The 15,750-nt window shown below is 45.8% G+C and overlaps 1 protein-coding gene across 3 annotated transcripts in view; it reads right to left on the bottom strand.

Annotated features, from left to right (window-relative positions):
- The window catches only part of PAK3 (p21 (RAC1) activated kinase 3), a 174,942-nt gene that overhangs the window by 113,247 nt on the left and 45,945 nt on the right, over window positions 1–15,750 (bottom strand). The window contains exon 1 of one of the 3 annotated variants that reach the window (XM_063170541.1): window positions 13,300–13,322. The exons of 1 other annotated variant lie outside the window; for it this stretch is intronic. The gene's annotated coding sequence lies outside the window, so the exon portion shown is untranslated. Of the gene's footprint in view, window positions 1–11,774; window positions 11,891–13,299; window positions 13,323–15,750 lie in introns of those variants that run through there. One more of the 3 variants, XM_063170539.1, reaches the window with a different exon arrangement.

A 15,750-nucleotide genomic window follows, 5' to 3' on the forward strand; every position in this document is an offset into this window, starting at 1 on the left:
GTTCAGCTTAGATCAAGTCAGAGATACAAAACCAACTGTAAGCAAAACTGAGCCACTGTCAGCATTCAGTGTCTGAGAGCCATCCCTGTCCTCTGGCCTCCCCAGCTGTCCTTCCTATAACAAGGGGAACAGAAGACAACCTGTATCTGCTGACCAGGGAACAAATGGAATATATTTGGCAATAAGTTAACTCAGCTTGAAGGAACCGATATTAAGCATTCCAAAAGCAAATAATCACACTCCCTAACTAAAGTTGTCACTCTAGAGAGTCTTGCATAGAAGAATGAAGACTTGCTCATTGTAGTCCTGTCGTCTCTGAATGTATCTCTCTTCACAATTTATTTTTAACTTCTTTAGACACAAACTTTCATTTGCTGTTGCTCATGTCCAAGAATAAACAAGGCCTTTTTGAAGACGGAGACTTCCAGGCTGTGATAAAGGCTTGGAAGGTTGTCTAGCACTGCTGCAGTCTCTCCAAGAGCTTATGCAGAGTCCTTTGCAGAGATGTTATTCCACAACTTCTCAAAGCACCTCAATAGATTTTGACAGATATTCCTACACCTCATGTAAGCACCAGCATGCTAGCAGGACTGTTTTTCCTACCCAGTCAACAATGAAAACATAAGGAACACTGCACTGACATGTGCAGACACCAGCTCTTCATTTCTAACAATGGTTGCTTCTGGTCATTTCTGATTTCCCTCACTCATCAGAACCGAGTTGTTGCTGTCACTTATCTTCCAATGGAGTGGCACATTTTATTTCTAGGGAAGAAACTAAAAACATATTTCAAAAGTGTTCAATCAACCCTGTCAGGATCATTTCTGTCAAGAGAAGAACCAAGTAAGAACACTAGAACTTGAAAGGTTTACTGTTTCACACCATGTACTGCTGTAATTATCAGAGTGTACAGGCAAGGTACAAGCAGAGCAGAATTTTTCTGCCAACCACTAAAAGAAATTGGCATCCCAGATGATGAACATTTATTTAGGTCCTCTCTCCTCTGCATTTCCACATGCCCTGCAGATACTGTTCAGTCCCAGCTTGTGTGACCTGAAGGTACTACATACAAGACTTGATAAGAAGACAACTATTTTGCTTCATGGCACTTTATGAAACTTCAGTAATTCAGTGTATTTTATAGTGAAAACAAACCTATTCTGGTATTTTAATGCAGCAAAATCATTCTGAAGCATCATCCACATTTAAATGGGAATCTTTCCAATGAAGACGGGTAAACCCAGAGATTATTGCTGGAATGTGACAGATTCTAACACTTGTCCCTGATGTGAGATGAAATTGTCCTGACAGATGAGGGACTCTGACCCTGTCATACCTGGTTCAATGCTTGCACTAGCTCTGCATGACTCCATAGGACCACATTCATAAGCAGGTGCACCTTTGTGCTGAACAATTCCATGTGTGCAGCTGGCAGAGCAGCAGCCCCTGTAACAGCCTGGCAACACTCCTCTGGTCAGGAGGGGCTCTACTTCACAAGGATTTGATTATCCTCAGTCACTGAGAAACTGAAGAGTAGCCAGATATCTGTAAGTACATCTTATGTACTCAGATCTCTGCCCAAGTTCAGCACTTCAAATGAGAAGAGCCAAAGGGACATTGCTGTCAGCTTTCCCCCCATTATTCTGTAGAATGCCACATCTCCCCTTTCTTCATTTCTGTTTTACACCAGCATTCCACTAAGACAGTATCCCAAACAAGAACTCAGAAAGTAAGGAAGATGGATTCTGTGATTCTGTTACCCAGAGTGATTTCTAGGACAACCTTCCATATCCTAATGTTCTACTTCATCCTTGAGATACAAATATTTTTTCCTCTATGCATGTCTCAAGGACTTCCTTCTAGATTTCACAGCAAAAACTATTGAAATACAGATTCACCCAGAAACTTCATGGAGTGCAAACACTGTTACTCTCCTTTCTAAACTATACACATAATATGACATCCACCTCTGCTGAGGTGAATTTCACTTGATCTTGGCATGACTTACACAAATGTTGACGCCAAAAAGAAGCCTGCTCCTCATTGCATTCATTTAAGGGAAAGAGGTTTAGCTTTGTATCTCCAGTGCTTCCAAAATAAGCAAAGGATAGTACTGAAGAACTCTGCTGGCTCTGCTTTACTCCAAAGCACCTGAGACAAGGATGGGAAAGAACCAGCACTGTGCAACAATCCCATTCCACAGTGTAATTAACTCTCATTTTCCCTGGCCCTGGAGTGCTTGTCTCCTTCAGCCATAACTGAAAGAAACAACAGAAAGCTCTGGAGGCAAGGGAGGGGACAAAAGTAGCTGCTGAAAGTTGTTCTCCCTGTTGGCTGTATTGCTTGTTAGGCAACTGGCTAAATATTTTTCATCACAGAGGTCATCATAAATAAATTCTGCATACAGATCAAGTTGAAACAGAGCAATTAGGAGTCAGGAGAGTCAGTCCCCAAAATTACACTCTCACTGGATGACCCAACAGCCTTGGGGGACCTGTTCCATGCCCATTCTGACATAAAATGCTCTTTTACTGGGATACCACAAAAAGCCTGACATCAGCTGAGACCACAGCCTGTCCCATTGTTCACACAGCCTCACTGCCTCCCCACACCCTGAACACCTCCAGTTCCCCCTGCACCCCAGTGTGGGCAGTTTGGGGCTGAACCTGGCACAGCCCCAGTGCGCCCAGGGCTGCTGCAGGCTTGGGGACACAGGGCACAGCATTAGCCATGCCCCACTTCCCTCCCCTGGAAAGTGGAAGGAAGCCACGATTCTATTTCCTAGGGAAGGCTGTGGACTGGTGTCACCTCAGGAACTGCCCTGCACCCCTGGCAGGGATAAAGCAGGAGATGTGCAGGTTCTGAGCTTTGTGTGCTCGGCCCCTTTCCAGACTGCAGGCCCAGCAGGGCAGGAGCACATACATGGCTTGCTGCCTACCAGTTCAACTGTCCTGACTTGTACCTGGGAACTCCACAATGAGCAACGTAAAGAATTGTTTTCTAATTAGCCATGCACACCAAAGGAAGAACCATGTAGCTAATAAGCACAAACAGAATCACCATTCCATGAGACTTTATTAGGTACTTACAACTGAGATTGTAGCCATTTGTCCTGAAAACAAGCTTAGGCAAAACTGATGCATGGTGTCCTTTAAATCTCAACTGGTTTAATTAGACTAGTTGAGGATATTTGATAACCCAGCCCTTTAGCCCCTCCAAAAATAATCACATTGTATGTCTTATTTATTAATTTTTATTTATATCAAGATACTATTCTGTTTCTCTAGGGGGCATTAGCAAAAGTTAAAATGTAGAGCCAGAAAATAAATCCATCCAGTACCTAATAAATCCATCCAGTACCTAAATGAAATGACCTTCCAAGGAAGTAAAACCCCATCACCCTGAAAAGCCAGAGAGGCCTTTGTTGAATTTGCTGAAGGTAACTCCAGCTTGAAAGATGGCATCTCTGCCTGAGAGGTTGGAAAAAGTGGTGGCTATCATGTTTGAGTGAATTATTAAAAGTGACAGTTATCTCTGTATGCTTACAATTGGAACTTCTGATTTCACAGACTATAACAAATGCACTGCTGCTGTTCTGAATGGCCTAGCATTAATAAAGCAAACCAATTCTGAGTGCCCAAGGCCGGAACCTCAGGGACAGCAGATGGTGACCAGGACAGCCATTCTCACATTAGCATAAGAACAGGATGGAGTGGGTCACAGATTGCCTTTAAGCAAGCTTTCAGTTGTCCACACAGTCTCTGCTTCCTACCAAATGAGACAACACCATTGTTTGGGATTTCTAATTTAGGTAATCGGTGCCTCATGACATAAAATGTGTTTCACAGACAAGGCAAGCAATAACAAAATCTATCTCCCTTGTAACTACTTGCACTCCACAAGCACCTTATTTAAGCTTTGCACATGCAACAAAAGGAAATTAACAGTCCTGGTTCATGTGTGCTAAAACACTTTGATCAAATTACTTAAGAGCTCCTAAAATTAGACCTTTTTTTCCTAAAATTCCTTCTAATTTTGTGAGCAATTACAACTGTAATTTCTTGTAAGCACAAATGGCACATACATTGATTTCCAAACTGATGCTTTCATTGAGAATCAGAGCAAATCACAAATAGAAAATTGGAAACTCTGCCTCAAATTCTTTGCAGAGTATGAAACCCATATGCTTATCTGGATTCAAAATTAAGACTGTCCTGATTTCAAAAGAGGCAAAACTTCACCCCATTCCTAATTTAAGCCTCAGAGTTAAGCAAAATGCAGCTGAGGACTGGACTCTCCAGAGAGAAGGTCAGAGTGAGACTCAGGATATCATATGCAAACTTTTATAAGATATTTTGTCCTTTCTAAACACAGGTAAGCTCCACTTTAAATAAAGTCTCACAGAATGTGTGTTTGATACCTTAACATCAATAATGAACAAAGCCCTTTGTGTTTACATGTCTGTCTTCTTGGCTGTGTTAACTCAGATTTCTGAAATAATAAATTAATAATTAACTTCAGATTTCTGAAAATGTGACTCTGTATTCCTCCTATTTTGTGCTCCTTGGACAGGGATCCTCAGTTGAATTTGTTTCCTGTTTATTGACCATCAAGGGAATGCTTCAAGTCTACTCATCATATCATCAGTCAAATCAGATCTGGAAAACCTTGAGGAAGAACTCCATTTTTGAAAAAACAGAAAGCACATTAATTGAGAGATTCCCTACTACCTCACAAGCTCTCTGCAAGAAAGATACAGAATGGCAGAGATAATTTCTTTTTTTTTTCCTCCATCCAAGAAACAGGAAGGAAGAAAAGGGGATGTTACTTCCACTCCCAAACCTAAAGGATTAAACATGAGTTAAAACAATCCACACACATATTGTGTGCCCACATACCTCCTCCTTAGCACTGCACTTACTCTAGAAAATTGCAATCTTGGCTTCACCTGCCTGGATCTCCTTTGAAATCCCCATGATGGAAACTTTTGAAGCAAAGACTGGTACTAAAAATCTGCAGGATGCCCAACCTCATTCCAAGTCAAAAGTGCAAAGCCCCAGTGGTGACAGTGCCATGGATTCCCCAGAATGGATCTTGGCAGGCTCAGCCAGCCTCCAGCTTCCCAAGCTGCTCTCCCCAACGAGGAGCCAGCAAGGGCAAGGCACTGCACACCACAGGCACACCCCAGATTCCACACATGGTTGATGGTAAGGCAGCTGAGAATTACAGATTTACACACAACACAGACTGGCACAAGGAACAGACGAAAATCTTTTGTTGATGTTGCTGTTCTTGTTTCTCATGTAACACAGTTTTCATTCCCTAAAGCCAATGTATTAATTGCCAACTGAAAATAAGTCATTTCATCATCTTACTTGAATAAATACCAGTAATTCTGGAGCCTGACTGGAAAATTCAAGAAGCCATATCTGAACAGTTAAAGAAAATAATTATTCCTGTATCTTGATCAGCACATTTCCTTCTCTATGAACTACTTGAAAATGATGAATTCTCTAGGAACTTCCTGGAATTAAGGAAAACTTTTGAATAAACTGGAAGATATTTTGGGTCACATGATCACTGGACTCAACTGAATTTTCTTTATGAGGGTCCCTTCCTGGATGAGGTGTTCAGAAGATGCCTCAGGATTTTGCAGTTGATAGATGAACTATGAAAAAACACTAAGGGGAGGGACTAAAAGCTGGTTCCTTATGTAATCTTGAGCAGAGCTGCTTAGGGCTTATTTTCTGAACTATTTGGCTTCAAGAATTTCAATTTTCATTGAACTTTCGTCCAGATACTTCTGGGGATGGAATTTCTAAAAACTAGACCAAATGAGAATTTACAATCTTGCCACTGGAACTTGGGCCCCTGAAAAGACCCTCTGCTTAACACTCAGTGTTGTTTAACAGAGAGAAAATGTAAATCTAATAGCATTTCTCGACTCTACCTTTGGGGGAAGAACTTTCCACTGCTGCAGGTATCTCCTTGGTGGCTCTAGAAGGAGAGAGGTAGAAGAGGAATTATAGTAACTTGTGCTGGAGAGGAAGTGTCATCTTGTCCTGCCAGTGCTAAGACTTCTTATAGTCATCACAGAGTGAGAATGAGTGAAAGAAGGAAGACAAACATAAACATTACGGTAAAACACTACAGAAATATTTTACACTGCTTTCATGATGTATATTTATAGCCAGAGTAGGGATGTGACTGTAAAAGTATTATTTTAAAATGTTCTCTAATATCTAATTTATTCTTCTCAAATTCCATTGGGGTGGTCTACAGAAAAAATCCACACTGTAGCCAAAGCACTGCAGGCAAGTACTGGATGTTCTGTAAAAACATTAACAGTTTTTTGCCTGCAAATCTGCTCTCCATCATATTTCTCATCTTCCACTCCTCAGTTCCCAAGATAATAGAATTTCCTCAGTTCTGTGGTTACCTAGAGTTTTCTCATGGAAACAAGCCTCGAACACATAATGAAGAAAACAAACAACTATCACAAACCCCCCAAAAACAACCCTTTAGCTTATTATTCCCTCATTCTTCCTGTGCAGGCTCAGAGCCAAAGACACTCCAGCCATCACTGGGGAGATCAGTGGTAAACATCATTAGCAGAGGAAAAATCTTAAAATAAACAGGTCTTCAAGGTATAATTTTCCCCCTGATAAACATTAAAGAGGGGCAAAGCCAACAGACCTCTTTATCTCTCCTCTTCATTAATTAATAATATAAGCACTAATCTGAAAACAAAAAGGACAGTTTCTTTGATCCTATGGGAAAGCCCCACAAAATAACCAAAAGGCTCCTGCCCCATTTGTCACATGGCTGCCACGATTTGCAGGTGGTGTGGCAGAAATGAAATCTCACACTGATGAAACCTCATGTGGGTATGTGCCCCCTCAGTGCACTCTGTGCTGGACAATGGCCTGGGCAGACACCTGTCTGAAGTGCCTTTCTGAATATGCAAGAGGAGGATATTCCATTTCAGCTTTGCAGCTATTAAGGAGTCCCAGTGAAATGGTCATTAGAGACCTGTCAGGCCAAAATGTGCTGCACTTACAGAGCTTTTGTATTATTTGCCTCTAGCTGACTGTAAAGAGTGAGGATGATACATAGCATCCTTTTTATAGAGATCTCAAAGAGATAAATAAAAATAGTTTTCTATCTAGAAGACGCAAAGTGCGGGTAGGTTAAGTGAAAAATCCAGTCTCTCACAGCAGGGCAAGAGGAGAATTTGGGACAGAATCCAAATCAGCTGATAACAGTCCTGTGACCTCAGCACTAAATGGGGATCTTCCTGTACTTACAGCCTCTTTCTCAGAAAAGTTTGTCCTGCCAAGGTGTTCTCCAAAGAGTACCACTGGTCTGGGAGTCCTGCTGCAGGAGGATGAGCAGAGAAGGTTCCTTCAGTAACAGCCTTTCCAGGGCTCCTCCCAGAGCTCAGAGATCTTACTGCCTGCTTTGGTTTTGGGCTCTTCCTGACTTTTAATTTAATCTGAAGGCTGTGATTCATTGTTACTCAGCAATAAACTGTTTTCCTTAAAATGGCTAATCAAACTTAGATGAGGCCCTTGAGCAATGGGAAGATTGATTAGATATATTAAAGGTTAGGTGTAGAGCAAAACTGTAGACCAGGGCATAAACTCCTATTGAGTTCCATAGAATTACAAACTGGTATTTCTACACATATCTTTTCCCCCTGCTCTATCCCATATTTTTATGTATTTGTGTAACTACTCCAGCATCCTGAAAGAGGGAACTGGTAACCTCTCCCATGCTTTGCTTAGCTCCACACCCTACACCTTGTGAAGTGGTTAATATGGCAGAAAAGCTGCAGTGTCACAGACTCTGCCCTGTGCTGTACGTTCACCCATGGGAGGGATGAAAGGGATGTTTCTGATGGCAAGGGCTGGAAGGTGGGCAAGGAAGAGAGCTTGTCCTGCAGACATCCAGGAGTGACCACCTGTGTGTGAAAGAGAAGCTCTCAGCAATGTTTAACGGATGGTGCAGACCTCAATCCCCCACTTGAACACTTATGTCCTCAGCAATGCTTGCTTTCTAACTCCCCAAAATCTTCAGCAGTAAAGATGCTGCATCCCCCTAGATAGCCTGTTGTGGAATTTACTATAACTGCTGCTGGAAAGCATCCTTAAATTGATAAGGAAAATGATAATTGATAAGGAGCTATAATGTGGGGAAATGAACTGACCAGCAAGTTCCTGTTGTAGGGTCTTTATACTGACACCTGAGCCACAGAGGACAAGGCATATCAGGCTAGAACAGCAGAGCAGGTGACCTTCAGACCTGCTCTAATATTGCAGTCCTTATGCTACCACGAAAATAAAACATTCACACCAACTGCCAGACAGCAGGTCAGTTTTTCCAGCTGATCCTCTGTCTTATTATGTAAGAGACATTGTTTGATTATTGCTCTCTGCTAACCTCTGCATAAATCAGCCATTACTGACTAGAACAGAAATTGTTACTGAAAATTCAATCAGTGTTTCACTGACTTTTTAATACACCCCCATTGTGTACATCAAAGTGCATTAACCTGCTTGAGCCTATTGGAAAACGTTTCAGTAATGAACTCCATACTAGCTAACTCAACATAAGAGAAAGGAGCAGTGGTCCAGGACTGGGGAGGGATGGCAAAAATTAAATACAAATTTCTCAACTTCAGAACTCATAAATGGTTTATTTAGGAGAGGGCACTGTCCTTTATTTCACCTACAAAGGTGTTTTTATCTCCTACACAATTTAATTTCTGGTTTGCTTTGGCTGACACATGTTCATAGAATCACAGAACCACAGAACTTCCTGAGTTGAAAGGAACAAGGATCATCAAGTCCAACTGGCCCTGCCCAGAACAACCCCAGTAACCCCACCACGTGTCTGAGAACATTGTCCAAATTGAACATTGGCTTCTTGGGCTCTGTCAGGCTGGTGCTGTGACCACTTCCCTGAGGAATCTGTTCCAGTGCCCAACTCCCTGGTGAAGAACTTCTTCCTAATATCCAGCCTAAACCTCTGCTCACACAGCCTCATGCTGTTTCAAAGCCCTTGTCTGTGAGACCTAGTGACATGTGAGGCCAGCACAGATGATCCATACCTTCCCTTTCCCTTTCCCACAGAAATTTATAACTCCACAGTGTGTGATGCTCATGGGCACAAACTGCCTTGCAGATAATGCTGCCACTTGATGGTTTCCAAGGTTTAAAATTTGGGAAACTGCTGACACTGGTCAGTGACTTTGCTTGGGGCACACTTGGTGTCAGGGAAGGAAATGTCTTACACCATACAAATATGACAGGATGGATCCATCCCAAAATCAAATTAATCCCTTAGGGGAAAAAACATGCCAACAAATGGGTTTCATTACTGAAACTGCAAGAAGCTCCTGGAAAACCCCACAGGTAGAAAAGGGGCCACATTAATTCAGCACTCATCCAGTCCAGTGTATTACTGCTGCATTCAAAGGCAGGATTTAGGAGACAGGTTCATTGCAAGGCTACAACTGTGACCATCTTCACATCAGAGTAAACCACATGGAAGATCTTAGCCTTAGGAAAGCTGCCTGTAATGCAAAGCAGCTATGAAAAGGCCCTTTTACATCTCTTCTATCCTCACTCTCTCTATATATCAACCTATTTATGTATATACTTCTACCTACCATGAAGGTAGAGAAGATGGAACCAGACTTTTCCAGGAGGTGTACAGTGAAAGGTAACAAACTGAAACATGGGGAATTCTGATTATAAATCTTTTTTTCATGATGATGGTCAAACACTGAAATTGCACCAGAGAGCTTGTAGGATATTTGTTTTTGGAGCTATTGCTAATTTAACTGAACCAAGCCCTGAGCAACCTGCTAAAAATTGGTCCTGCTTTCAGCAGCAGGTTGGACTATATCAACCCCATGAGTCACATTCATCCTAAATTACTGTGTGATTTTTCCTGGGTAAATTTGGAACCAGACCATAGATCCTTAGTAAATATTAATGTATTTCTATAATACATAAACTGACCCTCTGCACTGATCAAGAATAGAGACAGGTTGCCAGTACTCAGTTAAAAGAAATAATGGCACTACCCACAAAATACCCCCAAGGGCCAGCACCCACACTGGAGAGCTCTACACTCAGAAACCTCCTCCAGGGCACTCAATGAACACTTCATCCACCATGGACTCAATGTGTCCAGGGAGATTCTATACATGCCCTGCTGTGCTCAACAGACCTGTGACTATAGACCCCTGGTTCCATAGTGAAACCTTCTAGAATATGATGCTGAAAGAAAGATTACTGGGGAATTAAAAAAAAAAAATCCTGTAGGATCTCAAAATGTATCTTATTCTATTTGAAGGGTTAAGGCTTCAACTAGGAGGATAATTTCAAGGCACTCAATCTTAAGAGAGCACTGTGAGAGACTGAGAGTATTTACATATACTGAATTAGTTATGATCTGATGATTTAAAGTGATATCTATTGATGCCCAAAGGTAGTTTTGGGCCCATACTTTCTTCCCTGACTGCTTTTATGTAGTTGTTTGCCAACTACTGACAATCTGTTTTGAAATATCAAGGAACATGAAATCTGGAGGTGTATCAGTGTGTGAGCGTCCACTCCAAAACCTCTGGAAAAATAACCTTCAGGGATGGCAATCAGCCAGAGAAGCAGTTTGAAGCCAGCTAAGATAAGAATAAATATTCATGGCAGCTAAGGATTTTGCATTTAATACCATTCTGCTAATGCAGATAAATATTCAGATTTCCCTGGCTTCTGGAGAGTAAACCCGGTTTTAAAGAGAAATCCACACAACAGCATTCAAATACCATTACAACTGCTGGTGAGGGCTTTGGGTGACGTGGTACCCTAGATTTTACAGACCATAGGAAATCTCAGCAATTTAAACATCTACATCAGACAACAGATGCAGAATTCATGCTCTGTATCACAGCTGCCTATGGCAGAGGGATGGCTCCACCTGTACCATCCTGTGCACCACCACGCTGTACTTCTACCTTTCTTCATTCACAGGGAAAGCACCTCTCACTTGTTCTGACATCTTTGCATTGAACAGTATCATCCAAAGTTACTATTTTACTACTTTTACTCCTACCCATGTGTCTCTGTGCTAAGGCAAACGTTTCTGTGGTATAAATCCCAAGCTCACAGTTGAGTGTAACTGACTCTGAAGTGATGACTACTTTCACAAGACTCAGTTTACAGGGAAAATACACAGCTGAATTAGAGTTAACCATGCTATTGCAGCTATCAATCATGTTACAGAAGCAGATCTGCAGAACCTCCCAACCAGGTAACAATTTCCTCTCCAGCTGACCAAGAAGCCAGACTTGCATCCTGTCCCCACCACAAAGTTACATCACATGCAGAAGAGAATTTAGAATAAATTCTTCAAAGGGAAGCAGAATCAAAGAAGATTATTTCCCTTCCTCTGCAGATTCACAAGCAGAAGAATAACTTTGTTCTACAGCCCATTATTAAAACTCTTCACAAGTAACTACACCACAAGACACTTGCACCCCAGCTGGATGCTACATGGGGTTGTGACTGCAGGACCACTGAGAAGTCACTCCACTTTCTCACACATAAGTTAGGAGCTTAATTCAGAACCTGATCTTTAAACTGTTTTCAACACACTTTCAGACTTCATGAAAGGAAATGAGCAAGATGACAGATGGACCAGTTGTTTATTTTTTTCAGCTCTCAGACTGCTTTAGCATACTGCATCTTATTCCTTCTGTGCCATACCTTAATTTCTGGATTAGAGCCTCTTTAGAGTGAACACTCACACTTTCTCTTCCCTCTTCCCTCTTGTGACCATAGTTCCGTAAAAGGTTCAGAAAGAAGGGCAAGTAGCTCCTAAACAGCTCTAGGTGTCACACTTCTGGCTGGAAAAAAAGGGCAAGAGGAATGGAATTGGAAGGGGAAGTGCAGGCACAGGGCAATGAGAGGGCAGGGTTTTTCTTCCCCAGGCTTTCACTAGTCTTAAGCAAATCACTTCCCTTATACATTGCTATACATTAAAGTAATATTAAATTGTGCAGACTTCTAGGGTTTCCAAAGTACAATGCTCAGCTACCAGTGTACAGGTTTGAGGCATCAAAGCACTCTGGAATTCAAGGTGTTAAGATTAAAAATAACAAGCTAAAAGTTGGGAAATGTTTAATATGTGAAAAGCAATGATCTCAAGATATTTGAATGGCAAGTCACTGAAGGTGCATCTGGCATGGGAAAGTGCAATCTATGGCGCTCAACTCGGCCCAGCGGGCAAGCAGCCCAGCTCGCCGGGGGCTCACACGAGGAGCCTGCAGAGCCCTTGGCCTCCCCTCGCCTCCTGCCCCCCGCCAGACTTCCTGTGCCCGCCTGCAGCGCCGGCCGGCAGCGCGGCATCCCGGTCCCGTGGCATCCCTGTCCCACGGCATCCCTGTCCCGCGGCATCCCGGTCCCGCGGCATCCCTGTCCCACGGCATCCCTGTCCCGCGGCATCCCTGTCCCGTGGCATCCCTGTCCCGCGGCATCCCTGTCCCGCGGCATCCCTGTCCCACGGCATCCCGGTCCCGCGGCATCCCTGTCCCGCGGCATCCCTCTCCCGTGGCATCCCTCTCCCGCAGCATCCCTGTCCCACGGCATCCCGGTCCCGCGGCATCCCTGTCCCGCGGCATCCCGGTCCCGCAGCATCCCTCTCCCGCGGCATCCCTGTCCCACGGCATCCCTGTCCCGTGGCATCCCTGTCCCGTGGCATCCCTGTCCCGCGGCATCCCTGTCCCGTGGCATCCCGGTCCCACGGCATCCCTGTCCCGCGGCATCCCGGTCCCGCGGCATCCCGGTCCCGCAGCATCCCTCTCCCGCGGCATCCCGGTCCCACGGCATCCCTGTCCCACAGCATCCTGGTCCCGCAGCATCCCTCTCCCGCGGCATCCCGGTCCCGCAGCATCCCGGTCCCGCGGCATCCAGGCCCAATCGGCACCGCCAGGCACAAGCCAGAGCCTTTTCCATGGAGCCAGTTCTCCCTGAAACCTCAAATAACCAGACCCCCAGCCCGAGGACAGGGGTCGGGGCGGCTAGAAGGCATAGATTTGGGAATTACCGGAGAGAGCCGGGTGCTGACAAAGAACTCGGGGCTCTCCCCAGCCCCCCGCAAGCTGCAGCCCCGTAGGGATCCCCGGCCGGGCTTTGATGCCCGGCTGGCTGCAGGGGGGCCGCGGGCTGCCAGCAGCCCGCCCAGGGCACAGCCTGTTGCCGGGCACGCTAGGTACAAAGGCAAAGCACAGACCTTCTCCCGGGCCTCTCCGCGGGGAGGCTGCTCTTGTCCTGCCGGCCGCGGCCGCGGTGCCGGCGGGGAGCTGGGGCCGGCCGCGGTGCCTCACCGGCTCCACATCGATCCGCCCGCCGCCAGCCTCGCTGCTCTGTCGCCACCCCCTCCTTCCAGGGGGACAAAAACGGGGCTGGGGGGGACGTTTCTATTATTATTATTCTAATATATTCTGGGGGCTTGTGGTTCCTGCAGCCAGGCGGAAGTGAACCCGCTTTCGCCCCCCTCCTCCTTCCGCGATGCTCCGGGGCTGGATGCGGGCGGCCCCAACAGCCCGGAGTCCGGTTCTGGGGCCCGGCTGCCCGCAGCCCCCGGGCGGCAGCGGCGTCCCGGTCTCTTGTTCCCCGGGCGGGGTGGGGAGGTGGTGCCGTGCCCGAGAGGCAGAGGTTACTTGGGAGGCAAAAAGGAGCGAATAATTTTCTCCACCCCAGTGATGGGCGGGCTGCCCGGTGCCTGCCGGGGCGCGCTCGGCGGCCCCGGAGCCCGCTGAGGGCAGCGGTGCCCTCAGTGACGCGCGGTCACAGCACCAGAGGGAAGGCTACCAAAAGCACCGAAATATAAAGGTGTCCGGTGGCTCCGTAGTGACATCCCGTGGTGCGGGGACACTACTGCCGATGGCCGGCTGAGCCCGGGGCTTACCCAGGCCCCCGGAGCTTTGCGGGGTTAGGCGCTGCCCGTAGGCCCCGTCCGGAGCAGCCGCGCACCCCGCCCGAAGCGGCGCCGGGGGGTTCCCGCAGCAGCCCCAGTCACCATCCCTGGCTTGCTGTGAAACCGGCCTTTAAACCGGCTTGCTGTGAAACCGGCCTTGTGCTGCTGCAGCAGGGCTGCGCTGCTCTCGGGCACTGTGAGGCTTTTTGTGCCTTACAAACGTGTCACATCTTCACAGAACTCCGGAGAGCAGCTAGGGTTCCGAGCTGAACTGTGCCGCTGGCCTCGCACCTAGGCTGAGGGGCAGAGTGAGAGACACCAAATGAACATCCATCTAACGAAGGCAAATGGTAATTTCTTATTTCAGCATGTGCCATCATGTTGAATCAGACTTGCAGAACATCTCCCCTAGCCAAGAGGCACAATAGAGATGAGGTGGTGAAACTGTCCCTCCCTAAGCCTTAGCTACTCTAGAGAACTCTCCTATCCATCTTCCCAGTCACACAGCACTATGGGATGCTCTGATGGTCTGTGGCAGAAAAGGCAAGAAGAGAAAAGACAGTGAAAAAGACCTGAACTCAGGGACCAAACCTGTCCACAATCAGGAGGAAAGTGTGAAGTCTGCACTTAGGCACAGCTGAGCTGAATGGATTCCAGCTTACAGGATGCTACTTGTAATGAGGACATGGTGGCATCAACCTACAAAAGCATTGGCAAGCTTGGTAAGATCCATGCCACCGTGTGCAGAAAGCTCAGATTGCCCAGACCAGAAAGATTAAGGCTAGCCTAGGCAGGCCTGAACACATAGCAACTGAAACTCCTGATAATTGTTCTGTGGCATATGGGTGCAGGGTTGTGTGGGTTGTAAAAGGCTCTTCTGAACTGTGCTACAGGAGTAACTCACATCAGATGATGCACATGCTCACAAGAAATGACTGGGACACTTTACTCAGATCTCTGTTGTCCCCAGAAGTCAACTGCTCTAAACACCAGGGTGGAACTGAAATTCTATGAAATTCTGTCTTGTGGGAACAGTGAAATGGTCAATGAAGCTGATATCTCTTTGTCTTGTTGTCTTGTCTTGTTTAGGACCTGCCATTCTGTGCAGACTCACCTCTGTGCTCACTTTTGTGTTAAACATTTCCTTCACATCCCAACAGTGGTAGTTTCTTAGTCAGCTGCTGCATCTGTCTCACAGCCTTGGGGTGTCTGTGTCCTCCACATTGCCAGTGGATGGCTGAACAGCCATGTCAGCAGAAATGCCCTCTTCCAGGTGGGACTGGCCAGAAGATTGCACCTCATGCTAAGGAGCGCATGCCTGGACACACTGCTGCATAAATTGTGCCTTGCAGCTTAATTACTGCAATTCCCTGTGCTTTGAAATAAACTACAGCAGGTGAAAAATACAGCAGATGTCTGCATAGCAAAGAAGAGCAGTGTGGTGCTTTGCTCACCCTAGATTCTCACCAAGAGCAGACTTTGGTCTTCTTTCCTGATATTCAAAGCCTTTCATAATCTTCCATAGCCAGCTCCTGCTGGAGCACTGCCACCATTGACCAAGGGGTGAGAAAAGACTGTGGGAGTTCCACATTTCCCAGGCAGTATTTATGCACTGTGGGACTTAGTTTGCCTCACAGAGATAGAAATAACCCAGATCTGAATGCAGTCAGAGGCAAATGCAAAATTTCTCTCCTGAGCTTCATTTCTTCACACACAATCATGCAAAGGAGGCTGGTAGCCAGCCCAACAAATCCTATCCCTAGT

This window comes from Melospiza melodia, chromosome 16 (genome assembly GCF_035770615.1).
Source record: "Melospiza melodia melodia isolate bMelMel2 chromosome 16, bMelMel2.pri, whole genome shotgun sequence".
Taxonomy (NCBI): Eukaryota; Metazoa; Chordata; class Aves; order Passeriformes; family Passerellidae; genus Melospiza; species Melospiza melodia.